The following is a 13,826-nucleotide window of genomic DNA, read 5'->3' on the forward strand; positions in this document are numbered from 1 at the left end:
CGATGAACATCATTCATTTGCATTCTTTGGTTTGTTATTTCCCAGATGCTCTGATTGCAGCTCGTCTCTTTGATAGTCTGTCAGCTTGACCGCTCTTTTTGTAAACTCATCAAAATCGACAATGAATTTTGGATAAAAGAAACATTCTTCGTGTTTCAGAATCAACCCTCAGCATAAACTTCGTCTGGGGGCCACATGCCCTGCAGTGAAGTTGTTTTTGACCGAGTCCCTCAAGTGACAAGGCTTTCCAGCTTTGATTCACTTTGGGTGGCTCCCTGAAGCGTCTGACTCCGTGGAACCCCAGTACAAGAGATTGTACTAAGTGCAACACGATGTAATCAGCCTTGTAAACTTACTTCATACCAAATGCGTGGCTTTGATTTGAAACAAATGCAAAACCCACAGCTACGAAGTGATGCTCAAAGGATGGCGACGTGCAAGAACAGCTGACGAGAAGCCGAGTCTTTGCTCTCTTCCCACCTCTGTCACCATCTAGCGTGTGTCCTTGGGCAACTCATCCTGTGGGACTCAGTCTCCTCATCTGGAAGACGCTGGCTGGACCATTATGGTTGCACCACAATCTCTCATGTCTCAGCCTGGAGATTCCATGAGTAGTTGTGGAACCTCACTGACGACTGTGGGCACCGGACAAGAGAGCAGTATCATTTGGCCCAATTACTGGACTTGATATAATACCCCTCCATTCATGCTGATAAAGAAATCTCAGGAAAGCAGTAAAGGAGCAGGGACTCAGGCTCACAGAGGTACTAATGAAGGATTTCACCTTCCCTAAAGGTTCACTAGTGTCTTTGAGTGGGAGCCAGGGCAGGTGGCAGCTGGAGGGGAGTGGTGATTAGTAAAGTGTGATCAGGTGACACCTGCAGGGGAAGGTGTTCACTTCGTCCTTCTCTGTAGCAGAAGAATGAACAGATGGAGCCCTACACCTCCACAAACACTATTAACTTAACCTTGAATGTGCAGGGAGGCAGAAGCCTAACCCCTGTAACCAAAAACATCATTTATTATTGACTCTCTGAATTTAAAAAAGGTAAATTCCACATTATTTCCCTGCATTGATAATCCCCATAGTCCCTTAAAGCATACAACTAGAGCTGGAGAATGGGATTCAGAGAGGGAGCTTTTCCTCGTGGGCTTTTTAAAACGGAGATTAATGACCAGGATTTGCTCAATGAAACATTTCTCACCATGAAGTTCATAATTATTTGATCATTATGATTTTAATTATTCTTAACAGTGTCAGCAACTACCAGTGTCCTGAAAGTGTTTCAGGTAGAAGATGGTAGTTTTATTGGGAGTTTTACGTCCTAAACCAGGGCATGGACTAGCTGTTCCCTCTTGAATTCTCCTATTTTTTTCCATTCATTTATTCAACAAATATCTACTGAGTATAAATTCTGTGCCACGCATTCAGCCATGCACTGGATTAAGACAGATAAGTCTCATCTCTCTTCTGCCTTTACGTAAATTTGGATTTTTTCCCTATTTTTTAAGTTCCCCTATATAATTTTTTAAACATCTTTATTGGGGTATAATTGCTTTACAATGGTGTGTTAGTTTCTGCTTTATAACAACATGAATCAGCTATACATATACATATATCCCCATATCTCCTCCCTCTTGTGTCTCCCTCCCACCCTCCCTATCCCACCCCTCTAGGTGGTCACAAGGCACCGAGCTGATCTCCCTGTGCTATGCGGCTGCTTCCCACGAGCTATCTATTTTACGTTTGGTAGTGTATATATGTACATGCCACTCTCTCACTTCGTCCCAGCTTACCCTTCCCCCTCCCCGTGTCCTCAAGTCCATTCTCTACGTCTGCCTCTTTATTCCTGTCCTGGCCCTAGGTTCTTCAGAACCTTTTTTTTTTTTTTTTTAGATTCCACATACATGTGTTAGCATACGGTATTGATTTTCCTCTTTCTGACTTACTTCACTCTGTTCAGTTCCCCTACATTGTGGCTCTAGTGTATCAACCCGAACTCTTTCCCGCTGTTCATCGATGTGAATGTTCCATCCTGCTCTGCTGTTTGTCCACATGCATATACATACACCCCCACCAGCATGTAGACAAATACAACGTTCACCTCCCCGTCTCTTCATTTTCTCATGTCTGTCTACGCTAGCAATAACTCTACCCTCCTCCCATTCACTTCTCTAAATCCTACCCAGCTTTCAAGGTTCAGCACAAATCCCCCTTCTCTGGGAGGTGCTGGGCTAACACAGGCGTCCAACCCAACACCTCTGCTCTTCAGTGTTCTAGACCACATACGAAATCAGTCTTTTTCTGGCACCCAAGTTTTTCCTTCTCTGTTTGTGTGCACTGATTTGATCATCACGTGTAAATTATAAAATCCCTAGAAAGGTGAACCATATTTTATATCTTCAGTAGCCCCCCCCCCCAATATTTGAACAGTATGAGTCTCAAAGTAAGTTTTCAAGCATTTGCTTGGCTGGACTTAAACATTTTGTCTGCAATCAAGATAAGCTCTCCTAGAGATAGTAGAACCTCAACCTTACAACAGGTATTTAGAAAAACATGCTTTAATCAACTACATTTATTTGAACCTTGAAATCTCAGACCTCTCCCTTGACTGTATCACTATTAAAACCACAAAGCATCAAAGGATATCATACTTTAAAATGACACATATCTAAATATCTAAGGACAACTTACTACCTTTCTAATTTCAATTACTACACTTAAACAAAATTAAGGTATTTTTAAGGACTGTCCCTTCTCTACTGCTCTGCCATTCACACTCATAAATTGTATGACCGTGTATATGTGTGTATTTCTGAACTTTCTTTCATTCCACTGGTCTATTTGTCTGTCCTTGTGTCTATACTGCCTGGTCTTCATTACCGTACCTTTATAATGAATCTTGGCATCCAGTAGAATACATCTTCCTAGATTATTTTTCTTTAAGGATGACTTGATGATTTTTGGTCTTATGCATTTCCAAATAAATCTAGAGATCAGGTTGCCTATTTCCACAAAGAAACCTGCTGGCGTTTTGATTGGGATTGCACTAAATATATAGATTAATTTGGAGATAGTCAATATTTTTACAATATTGAGTCATCTTGCACGAACACAATACATCCTGCTATTTAGAAATATAATAGTCATATGGAAAAAAATAAAATATGATTCCCTACCTCACACCATACACACAAATCAGTTCCAGATATACTGAAGTTCTAAATCTGAAAGATAATATAGTTTCTAGAAAATAATATAAAAGAATACTTTCATGCTCAGGGAGTAGTGAAGGAAAGAAAAAGTTAAATAAGCATCAGAGAAATAAACAATAAACTGGACAGCACTGAAATTAAAAACAATAAAAAGACACCATGAAGGACTGAAAATGCAAGCTACAGAGTGGAAGAAATATTTGTGAAAATCCAAAAAGGGACTGTACCTGGACTATTTAATATACTCTTACAACTCAGTAAGAAAAGACAGAAAACCCAAAAGAAAACAGGGCAGAACCTTGAAGAGGAATTTGACAAAAGGGCATTCAAATGGCCAATAAACATAAATAAAGAATGGCTCAATGACATTCTTTATCAGGAAACTTAAAATTAAAACTAAAATGAGACACAATGTCACACCCACCATAAAGACTAGTATTCCAAAGTTTGGGTAGTAATGTGAAAAAATAGAAACTTTCATACACAGCTGGTGGAAAAGTTAAATTAGTACAAATACTTTAGGGTATAATTTGATATTAACTACAAAAGTTGAATATCTGTACGATCCATGACTTAAAATTCTACTCCTGGTTATATGCCCAACATATACCAAAGACTTGTGCACAAAAATATATGCACCAAGAAGAGCAGCGTTATTTTTAATAGTAGATAAGTAGAAATAACCTTAATCCATCAAACTCCATCAACAATAATCTAGATAAATAAATTAGTTTGTTCATTCCTTAGAAAACAATGCAACCATGAAAATAAGTGATCTACTTCTTCATAGAACAACACAGATGAATCTCACAAAAAATGCTGAGCAACCAAAATAACTGATGTTCTCAAAAACGGCCTGGATATTCTTTCCTTATTGGGATTTTGGTTGGGATTGTATTAAATCTGAAGATTCATTTTGGAAGAATTGACATCTTTACAACATTGAATCTTTGTACCCAAGAATGTGATAAGACTCTTCACTTACTCATGTCTTTATTATTCTGAATAAAGTTTATGGATTTCATGAAAAAATATAAACTAAGAGTTAGGTGTGTGTTGCTATTTCCTAATTATTTATATTTGTTATTATAATGTAAGGATTTTTAATTATAACTGGCCACCCTGGTAAATTTTCATAATAGTTCAAGTAGCTTTGAATTGAGCCTTTAATTTTCCCATGTAGAAATTTTTTTTTTTAATTGGGGTACAGCTGTTTTACAATGTTGTGTTAGTTTCTACTGTACAGCGAAGTGAAGTAGCATTCCCTGTGCTATACAGCAGGTTCTCATTACTTATACATTTTATACATATTAGTGTATATATGTCAATCCCAATCTCCCGATTCATCCCACCCTGCCCCCTGCTTTCCCGCCTTGGTGTCCATACGTTTGTTTGTCTCATGTAGAAAATTAATAGTGCCAAATATGGTAATTTCCTCTATTTCTTCCTACTAATCAAATCTCTTATTTACATTTCATATCTTATTGTGTTGGCTGGAAATTCCAGAATAAGGTTGATAATATCTATGAATGTGGATTTTCTTTTCTCTTGTTATTTGTCAGAGGTCAGCAAGCTTTTTCTCTAAAGAGTCAGATATTAAATATTTTTAGCTTTGGGAGCCATACCATCTCTGTCAGAACTATTCAACTCTAACACTGTGGCGTGAAAACAGCCATGGACAATAAACAAAAAATGAGCGTAGCTGGATTTGGCCCATACACCATGGTTTACTGAACTCTGTTCTACTTTAATGACAAGGCTTTTAATGTTTTGCCATTACTATGATTTTGGTTTTTGGTTTCTTTGTCACTTTAGGGAATAAATCCTTCAATTATAGATTGCCAAAGTTGGGGGGGTTTGTTGTTCTTTTAGTTTTGCGGAGTTTTTTGCAATTCCTTTCCTTTTTGACATCTACCAAGATCATCACATTTTAAAAATCTTTTATATATGAATTCCATCTAAAATGTTCTACATATTCTCTGATGTTGAACCATTCTTATATCCCTATAATAAGCTTAGTCATAATAAATTATTTTTATTTACTCCTGGATTTTATTAATTACGTATTAATTGGATACCCATAATGTATCAGGCACTCTTCCTGAACTAGTGGGTAGTGGATGCTTCAGTCAACAAAATAGACGAAGGTCCAGCTTTCACGGAGCTTACATTCTAGTGGAAGGACACAGATAATAATAAAGACACACAACTACGTCAGGCAAAGGTTAATAAAGCAGAGCTGGAGAGTGAGAGTGTAGGATGCTCTTTCAGAAATGGACTGACATGTAACACTACTATATATAAAACAGATAACCAACAGCACAGGGAACTCTACTCAATACTCCGTAATGGCCTATACAGGAAACGAATCTAAAAAAGGTGGATACATGTACATGTGTAACTGATTCACTTTGCTGCTGATTCACACCTGAAACTAACACAACAGAGTAAATCAACTCTACTCCAATAAAAATTTTTTTAAAAATGGTGTTCAGGGAAAGCTTCTCTGATCAGGTGTCATTTAAGCAGAGCCTTTAAGGAAGCAAGGGCACAGCCTAGACAACTAACTAAGCAAACGGAAGTAGTGGACCGAAGCGCGAGGACAGGGAGTGGCCAGGAGCTGTGGGAGCACACGGCAGGAGCCCCTAACACAATCTCGGGATGCGGCCCGCAAGGCCTCCTGGGAGGAAGCGACATGCCATCTGAGACCATGCAGAAAAGCTGCAGGACTGCGATGCTGAATTTTTGTTGTCACCTTGCTTGGGCCACAGGGTGCCAAGACACTTGGTCTAACACTGTTCTGGAGGTGTCTGTGCGGGTGTTTCTGTGTGAGATAAACCTCTGATTGAGTCAGGAGACTGAGTAAAGCAGATGGCCCTCCCCAGTGAGGGTGGGCCTCATCCAATCAGTTGGAAGACCTGAATGGAACAAAAAGACTGAGTGAGAGGGAACTCCTCTTGCTCCTCCTGCCTGCCTTGAACTGGGACACCGGCCTTTTCCTGCCTTTGGACTCGAAATGAAACATGGGTTTTCTTGGGTCTCGAGCCTGCTGGCCGTCTAACTGGACTTTATGCCATCAGCTGTCCTGGTTCTCAGGCCTTCAAACTCACACTGGAACGACATGTTGGTTTTCCTGGGTCCCCATCTTGCCGATTTCAGATCCTGGGACATCTCAGGCTCTGTAATCCCATGAGCCTAATCTTTATCATTAACTCTCTGTATATATACACACATGCACACACGTTCTGTTGGTTCTATTCTTCTGAAGGACGCTACTGAGTAGAATGAATACAAAAGAGTCTTCCATAACAATATGACTTATAGTCCCAAAATTAGAAGAAAAGGGCAGTTTCAAGCAAATTAATGACGTTCAGTAGGGCTGAAGCACGTAAAAATACATGAACCGGAGCCAGTGAAGTTGGGCAATGCAGAGTCACTGAACTGGATTTCATCAGTACTGGACCACAAAAAAAAAAACTTACACAGATTTTAAGAAGGAGAAATTGTTTGGGCTACATTATCTAGCTTAAAGCAAAAAGAAATTAAAACATAATAAAAGGGTGGTCCAAAAAATATATAACCACATAGGGAAATTTTAAAATGCTTTTTAAAATTAGTGTTGGGGGGCTTCCCTGGTGGCGCAGTGGTTGAGAGTCTGCCTGCCAATGCAGGGGACACGGGTTCGAGCCCTGGTCTGGGAAGATCCCACATGCCGCGGAGCAACTAGGCCCGTGAGCCACAATTGCTGAGCCTGCGCGTCTGGAGCCTGTGCTCCGCAACTACTGAAGCCCACGTGCCTAAAGCCCATGCTCCGCAACAGGAGAAGCCACTGCAATGAGAAGCCCACTCACCGCAAGGAAGAGTAGCCCCGCGCTCACCGCAACTAGAGAAAGCCCACGCGCAGCAACGAAGACCAAACGTGGCCAAAAAATAAATAAATAAAATAAATAAATTTATTTTAAAAAAACTATTTAGAAATCAAAATCATACAAAGGGCAAGATCAAGACAATACACAGACCAAAAAACATGGCCTTAAGTTCATTAAAAAACAAGAAATACTGACAATAAACTATTAATTCAAGAAATTTAAGAGAAGTTGAGGAAAAAATGGACACAAATAGGGAGCCTCTATTCTGTCTATATTCTCTGCCTAGAGCTCTTTTTCTCTCCTATCTTCACGCCTCAGGCCCTCACTTCCTTCAGGGGACTTCTGCTCAAATGTCACCTGATCAGAGAGGTTTCCCCTGAAGCTCATTTCTTTTTTTTTTTTTTTTTTAATTGAAGTATAGTTGATTTACAATGTTGTGTTAGTTTCTGGTGTACAGCAAAGTGATTCAGATAGATAGACAGATAGATAACTTTTTCAGATTATTTTCCATTATAGGTTACTATAAGATATTGAATATAGTTCCCTGTGCTACACAGTAGGTCCTTGTTGGTTATCTATTTTATATATAGTAGTGTGTATATTTTTATCCCAAACTCCTAATTTATCCCTCCCCACCCCTTTTCCCCTTTGGTAACCATAAGCTTGTTTTCTCTGTGAGTCTGTTTCTGTTTTGTAAATAAATTCATTTGTATCATTTTTTAGATTCCACATATAAGTGATATCATAAGGTATTTGTCTTTCTCTGCCTGACTTACTGAAGCTCATTTCTAAAATGGCATCCTATCCTGTCTCCAACTCTGCTTATTACCCTTCCCCTGATAGATTCCGTGTGTCTTTGCTGATATCTGTGTTCTCTCACTGGAATATAAGCTCCCTGAGAGCAGGGACCCTTGCCTATTTTGTCCCTTGTTGCATCCCCTACTTCAGGAAGAGTACCGAGCACCTGGGCTGAGACTGGCCTGTTTCCGCTTCATCCTCTACTCAGCGTAAGGTCTGGCATTTGGCAGACACGTAATAAATATTTATTGAATTAATGTGACAATGTTTCACTGGACATTTGAAAAAAATCAATATTCTTTTTGGAGTACAAACATCTACATACACAGTTATTAAATAAAATGCAATAAATAAACTATTCTGCTCACCTATATCGTATTTTTCTGTCTGACCATCAAATTCTGAAAGTCACATTTTGTTAAAGTACGAAGCCCAGATTTTATCAACGGCCCCTCATCTTTCAGTTACACTCTTCATATCTCAGTATTATATATTTTTTTGGTACATAAAGCTTCATGACTCTTAATTTTCTTGTTTTGAAAATTTTACTAATACCAAATAACCCTTTTATCCCACTTAATGCTCTTAGTATTAAATTCCATTTGTGTGATATTAATATTAAGCTCTGAGTTTATTTTTGTTTCATTTTCCCGAGATACTGTTTCCCATCCCATTATTTTTAACTTTTCTGTGTAATTTTGTCTCTCCTATAGAAAGGATACAGATGAAATCTGCCTTGTCACCAATCTGAGAATTCTATCTTTTGCTCCCAAGTTCAACCCATTTGCATTCTTAATGTGACAACCACAACCACAGGACAACTGGTGCTATCTTCATGATTGCATTTACCTGGTTTATCTACGTTCCCCCTTTCCGGAGGCCAAGGTGTCTGCTTTGCAAAGAGAGAGCAGCTGAGAGTCTGTGACAGAGAGAAAACCAGGTCTGTCCTGGCTTTTCCTCTGGCTGACTTGCTCCTGCATCCCCACCACAGATGCTCCTGGGAGCTGTGGATCCCGGCAGTGAAAGGGGCCTGAGGAGCGACGTCCACCTCCTCACAGCGCTCTGTCCACGCTGCACACCCGCACAGCCTCACAACCTCACGCCTCCAGATCCAGCTAGAGGCTGTTTCTAGCCGCACTTACACCCATTTCCCACAGGACTCAGTGGGGTGATGCAGCTGACTTGGGCAGGCTTGGCAAGAGCCAAATCTGCGCACTGCTCCCCGTCTCTGCTTTGGCTGGCTGAACTTGGCAACAGCAGGAGTAGCTACACCGCACTGCAAAGCAGGGCTTGATATTTCCGGAGGGCTGGTAAACCACTCTCCACTCACCACTGCCAACCCTCACGTTTTCTAAAAGAGGGGAATTGTGACTTCATATCCTTTGTCACTTTCTCTGTACTGTCTCGGAAATACTTTACACTTGGAACATGTTGATGGAACTCTTTCTTCATTTCTGGTGCCGATGAGGTATTTTCCTGATTTTTATGTCCCTTCGGTAGTTTCACTTGGTCCCCGAGTGTAGGCTGGGGATGTGTGACTGAGCTCAAGTTACTGTCTATTGCACAAGTCCTTGTGACATGTCTTCATCCCATTATCCATGCAGAACATGGACCGAGTTACGCAGGTCTCTGTTTGCTGCTTTAATTATCACTGCCCAGCCAAATACCACTCGCTCTGCTGCTAATGATTCTAATCTAAACTGGGAATTGATGTTGACAAAACACAAGCTGTTTAGTTTTTGCAAAGGCTGATCAAATCTGCTATGGAAAAAAAAAAGAGGTTTTGGTAGATATCCAGAATCAAAGCTCCATTGACTGGGGAAAATTCCAGCTAATAGGCAGGGAGGCAGATAATCAAAATCCCCGAGAACGGAGGACGGGGTTTTCAAGATCATGAAAATATAGTTGTGGTGATGCCACTGAAGGAGAATCTGAGCAAGTTATCAGGTTGCTCCTTGTGAAAATATGACAAAATGATAGCCAACTGTCCATGCCCTGGGGATGGCTCGTTGTTAAAATAACACCGCATTTAGGGCAGCTTGTCAAGTGAACTGAGTGTGTTTTAGAGCTTAGAAAGGAACACAGTTGGCATGTGAGGTAAAACCAACGAGATTATGGCAATTTTGTAAATCAACAAGACTTTATAGTAGGAAATAGGGAGCCATTGAAGGTTTTTATGCAGGAAAACAATGCAATAAAAGTTGTAATTAAGGAAGATTAGTCTGGCAGTGTTAGGGCAAGATCTATCTTAAGACACTAATATGGAAACAGAGATAGAATCAGTAATGTGTTAAAATTTTAAAAAAAGAGAAGAAAAAAAATCATTAAATCTCTTCTACTTTTAGAAGGCAGTTAAGGGAACTCCCAGTTTGGGAAGAGCTCAAGGAGTCTTGCAAGGCGTTCTCAGTTCATTAAGATAAATTACTCAGTGTTCCTGGATGCCCAAACTGGTCCTGCGGCACAGGGCAGCTCCGAGCAGCCCAGGGGCCTCCTGAAGACTTTTCACACCACTTCCTTGTTTTGGGAAATGAGCACTGCTAGTCAATAGCCTCCATACAGCGTGAGCCTCCACTGTCCTCTTTCCTGCAACCACTGAAACCTCATCCATTCTTACGGGAATAAAGGAATAGGAACCCAAGCCCGTTAACTCTCACTCGAGTGATTAGATTAAAATCTAGTGATTAGCGGTAAGAATTCAGCCAAGGGTCCCAAGATGACGCGGGGCTCTTGCAGGCTCGCCACGTGAAAGAGATGGACTGTGCCACGTGTAATGGTCAGCGCTCATCCTTGGGTCAGACAGGACCTACAACGCTCCAGCCAAACTGATGACTGTCTAAAGCCGATGCTCCTGCCTGGCACTTAGGTCCCACTTTTCCGCATTATACGATTCCTAGTCAAGATCCCACGGAAGGCTGCCCTCCTTGATGAACCCTTCTCAGCTCCTCTAGCTCACAGCAGTCCTTGACTTGAATTGTAATAGATTCTGCCCGGACCACAGAATGGCATTTAGCTTGCTTCCTGGGTGGCTATTTATCCTTTCATGTCCGAATTTTCTCTCCAAGTAGATTATAAACTCCTTGAAGATGAGAACCACAATTTATAACTCACCCGCATTGGGCGCATAGGAAGAAGACGAAGATGCTGAGGTTAAGCTCAGCCACAACAATCCTTGATTCCACATCGGGCTCACTTTGCTGAGCTGTCTTTCTTGTCTCCCAAGCCCCAGACCCAACCATGCATCCGTCCCTCTCAACAGCTGTCCATGACTCCTCTTCTAAAAAGACAGAGGTCACGTAAATTAAGTTCCCACGACTTCCTTCCCCTCCACTCCATGAGTTTTATTGATACTTTCTTCCCCTGCATTTTCAGAAGAAGCACTGTCCTCATTGGCAAAGCTGATAACTTCCTTTTGGAATTTGCTCTAAGAGTTATTAGCCTGTCTCTTACCCCAACATTTTTAATCCACCCTCCTTTTGCTACAAACATCACAAATCTCCCCTGGCTTTACGATTTCTTAGTGTTAATGTTCTCACTATTTCTCCTAAAAATACTTTTTCCCCAAACCACTTCTAAAAAAATAGTATGTACCTACTGCTTCCTCTGTCCAATCATTTATGAATTCCTTGACTTTTTTCCAATCTTGGTTTCTCTTATTGACAGTTAATTGAAGTTGTTCTCTGAGGACTTCCAGCTCAAGCTCAGGACTGGAGTTCTGTGGACACAGACATGTCCAAGGACAAGCAATACCCAGACCCTCGTCAAGGAGGGTTTCCTCCAGATACGAGATGTGTGATCTGCAGGTTCCTTCAGGGCTGGCTTAACTGAGCCGCCTCCCCTAAGACCGCACGTTCCTCAGGCGCCCACATCTAGGGCTGCAGATAAAATACATGACACCCAGTTAAATTTGACTTCCAGGTAATCAATGGATAGTTTTTTTTTAAATGTAAGTACGTCCCAAGCAATACTGGGGAAATACTCATATTTTTAAAGTATTCATTTTTTATCTGCAATTTAATTGGGCATCTTGGATTTTTATTTGCTAAACCTGGAGACAACACCCACCTTATGAGGTGAGAGTACGAGGGCCAGGACTTTCTGGCCCAGGGCGACAGGCCAATCAATGAGGCAGCATTCCCTCCAGAGCTCCGTGAAGGGTTGCCAGGTGTGCGTTGGACCCGACTCTCAGTTTGCCTTTTCCCCCTGAGCAACGCTGCTGCCTGCTCCTTCTCCCTCTGCAGGGGCTGAGCCACTGAAGCGTCCTTCACACCATTCGCTCTCTCAGCACCTTTCAGAGAGCCCTCCCTGAAACATCTCTCCACTCCAAGTTTCTTTTTAAATGTGCTAAGAAATAGAAAACGAGGGCGAACATAATTTCAACCCTGGAAAACAGGGAAGGTAGACTGAAATGAGGAAATGACCAAGAGCTTCTCTGCTCCGCATGCATGAAGGACAGTGTCCTGGGCAACAAGTGGACAGTATCCCTCAAAGACCAAGCCACACTAAGTAGGGGGACTGCAGAGGAAACGAAATAAGTGTACAAAGAGGAAATACAATGTCCTATGTACATACGGAAAAACTTAGTGTAATTAGGAATCAAAGAAAAGCAAATACAAGCACCACTGGACTACCATTTTTTCCCTGACAAACTGATAAAGATACCGAAGGAATATTTCCAGTATTGTTGAGCATGTGAAGAAGTAACCAATTGTATATTTTGCTAGTAAAAATTCTATGCCTAGAAATTTAACCTAAGGAAATAAACACATGTACAAGCACGTATGAACAAAAATGTTTAAAATGTCAAAAAATTAGAAGCTGCTAATGAGGAAGTGATTAAATAAATTATAGTAGCTCTATTACAACCAGAATATCTTGCGGCCATTTAAAATTAGTATTTGTGTATATTCACTGACAGGGAAAGATATTCATGCCATATTGTTTTATGAAAAAAACAGATTTCATACTACTAGGTAAATAATGTCCTATTTTTGTTTACCAAAAAATACATATACTTGGGAAAAAATGATAAATATTAAGTGTTTATCTTTGAGTTGTGCGATTGTGGGTGATTGGATTTCGTTTTGATCTTTATCATTTAAAATTTTGTCTACAATGAACAATACTCTGTGTCATTTTAGAAACAATACTTTTCTCTACCCCATATGCACGAATGCCTTTAGGTTTTCTTCTCCTTAGACCTCATCTATTTTTTTAAAACCTTTCTGCAAAATTTCATATAGTTGACTCCATGGACTTCTTTTCTATCTTGTTGTCTTTGCATTATTTTGTTCTTTTCCAACTGTAACGCTCTTCCCTAGTTCTTTTTCCTTTTCTTTTTCCCTCCTTATTGACATCCCCCAGTATTGTATCATCTGCCCTTTTTCCTCTTCTCTCTACCTAAATGACTTACATTATTGCCTATATACAGATAACATCTGAATCTTAAAAATACCGACCTACCTCAGAAGCATGTAAAACCCTAGTTCCAAATGCCTGGTGGATGGACCTCCAGATTCCAATGTGTATTCTGCACCTGTTAGTTTCAGAAAGCAGTAGCTGGAGATGACACCACATGACAAAGAGAGCTCACCTTCAAGAAGCATCCAATCTCCACTTGGATTTGCTAATTTCCATATATTTAGTGACAAACATGTCTCCTCACCTTTTCCCACATCAGCTCTTCTTCCTGACCTTTCATTTTGTTACAAGCACAGCTATCATTACCCAGCCCTGCCAGCTGCAGTAGTTAATTGATAAGTTTGCTTAACACGTGAGGGACCTGCTAAGGTAGTAACATTCAGCCTCAACTACATGTTGCACTCATCTAGGAAGCTTTAAAAAATACTGATGCTTAAGACCAGAATTCAAGGTAAGTCAATTATGAATGTTTGGAGGAAGAGAAGTTTTGGAAAGACGGAATACATCAGGAAGCAGCTAGAAGTG

At 40.5% G+C, this 13,826-nt stretch overlaps 1 protein-coding gene across 1 annotated transcript in view; it reads right to left on the minus strand.

Annotated features, from left to right (window-relative positions):
* The window catches only part of LOC309618894 (heparan sulfate glucosamine 3-O-sulfotransferase 3A1), a 296,024-nt gene that overhangs the window by 253,618 nt on the left and 28,580 nt on the right, over positions 1 to 13,826 (minus strand). The window lies entirely within an intron of this gene.

Source organism: Balaenoptera borealis (assembly GCF_965194805.1).
Source record: "Balaenoptera borealis genome assembly, chromosome: 20".
In the NCBI taxonomy this organism is placed as follows: Eukaryota; Metazoa; Chordata; class Mammalia; order Artiodactyla; family Balaenopteridae; genus Balaenoptera; species Balaenoptera borealis.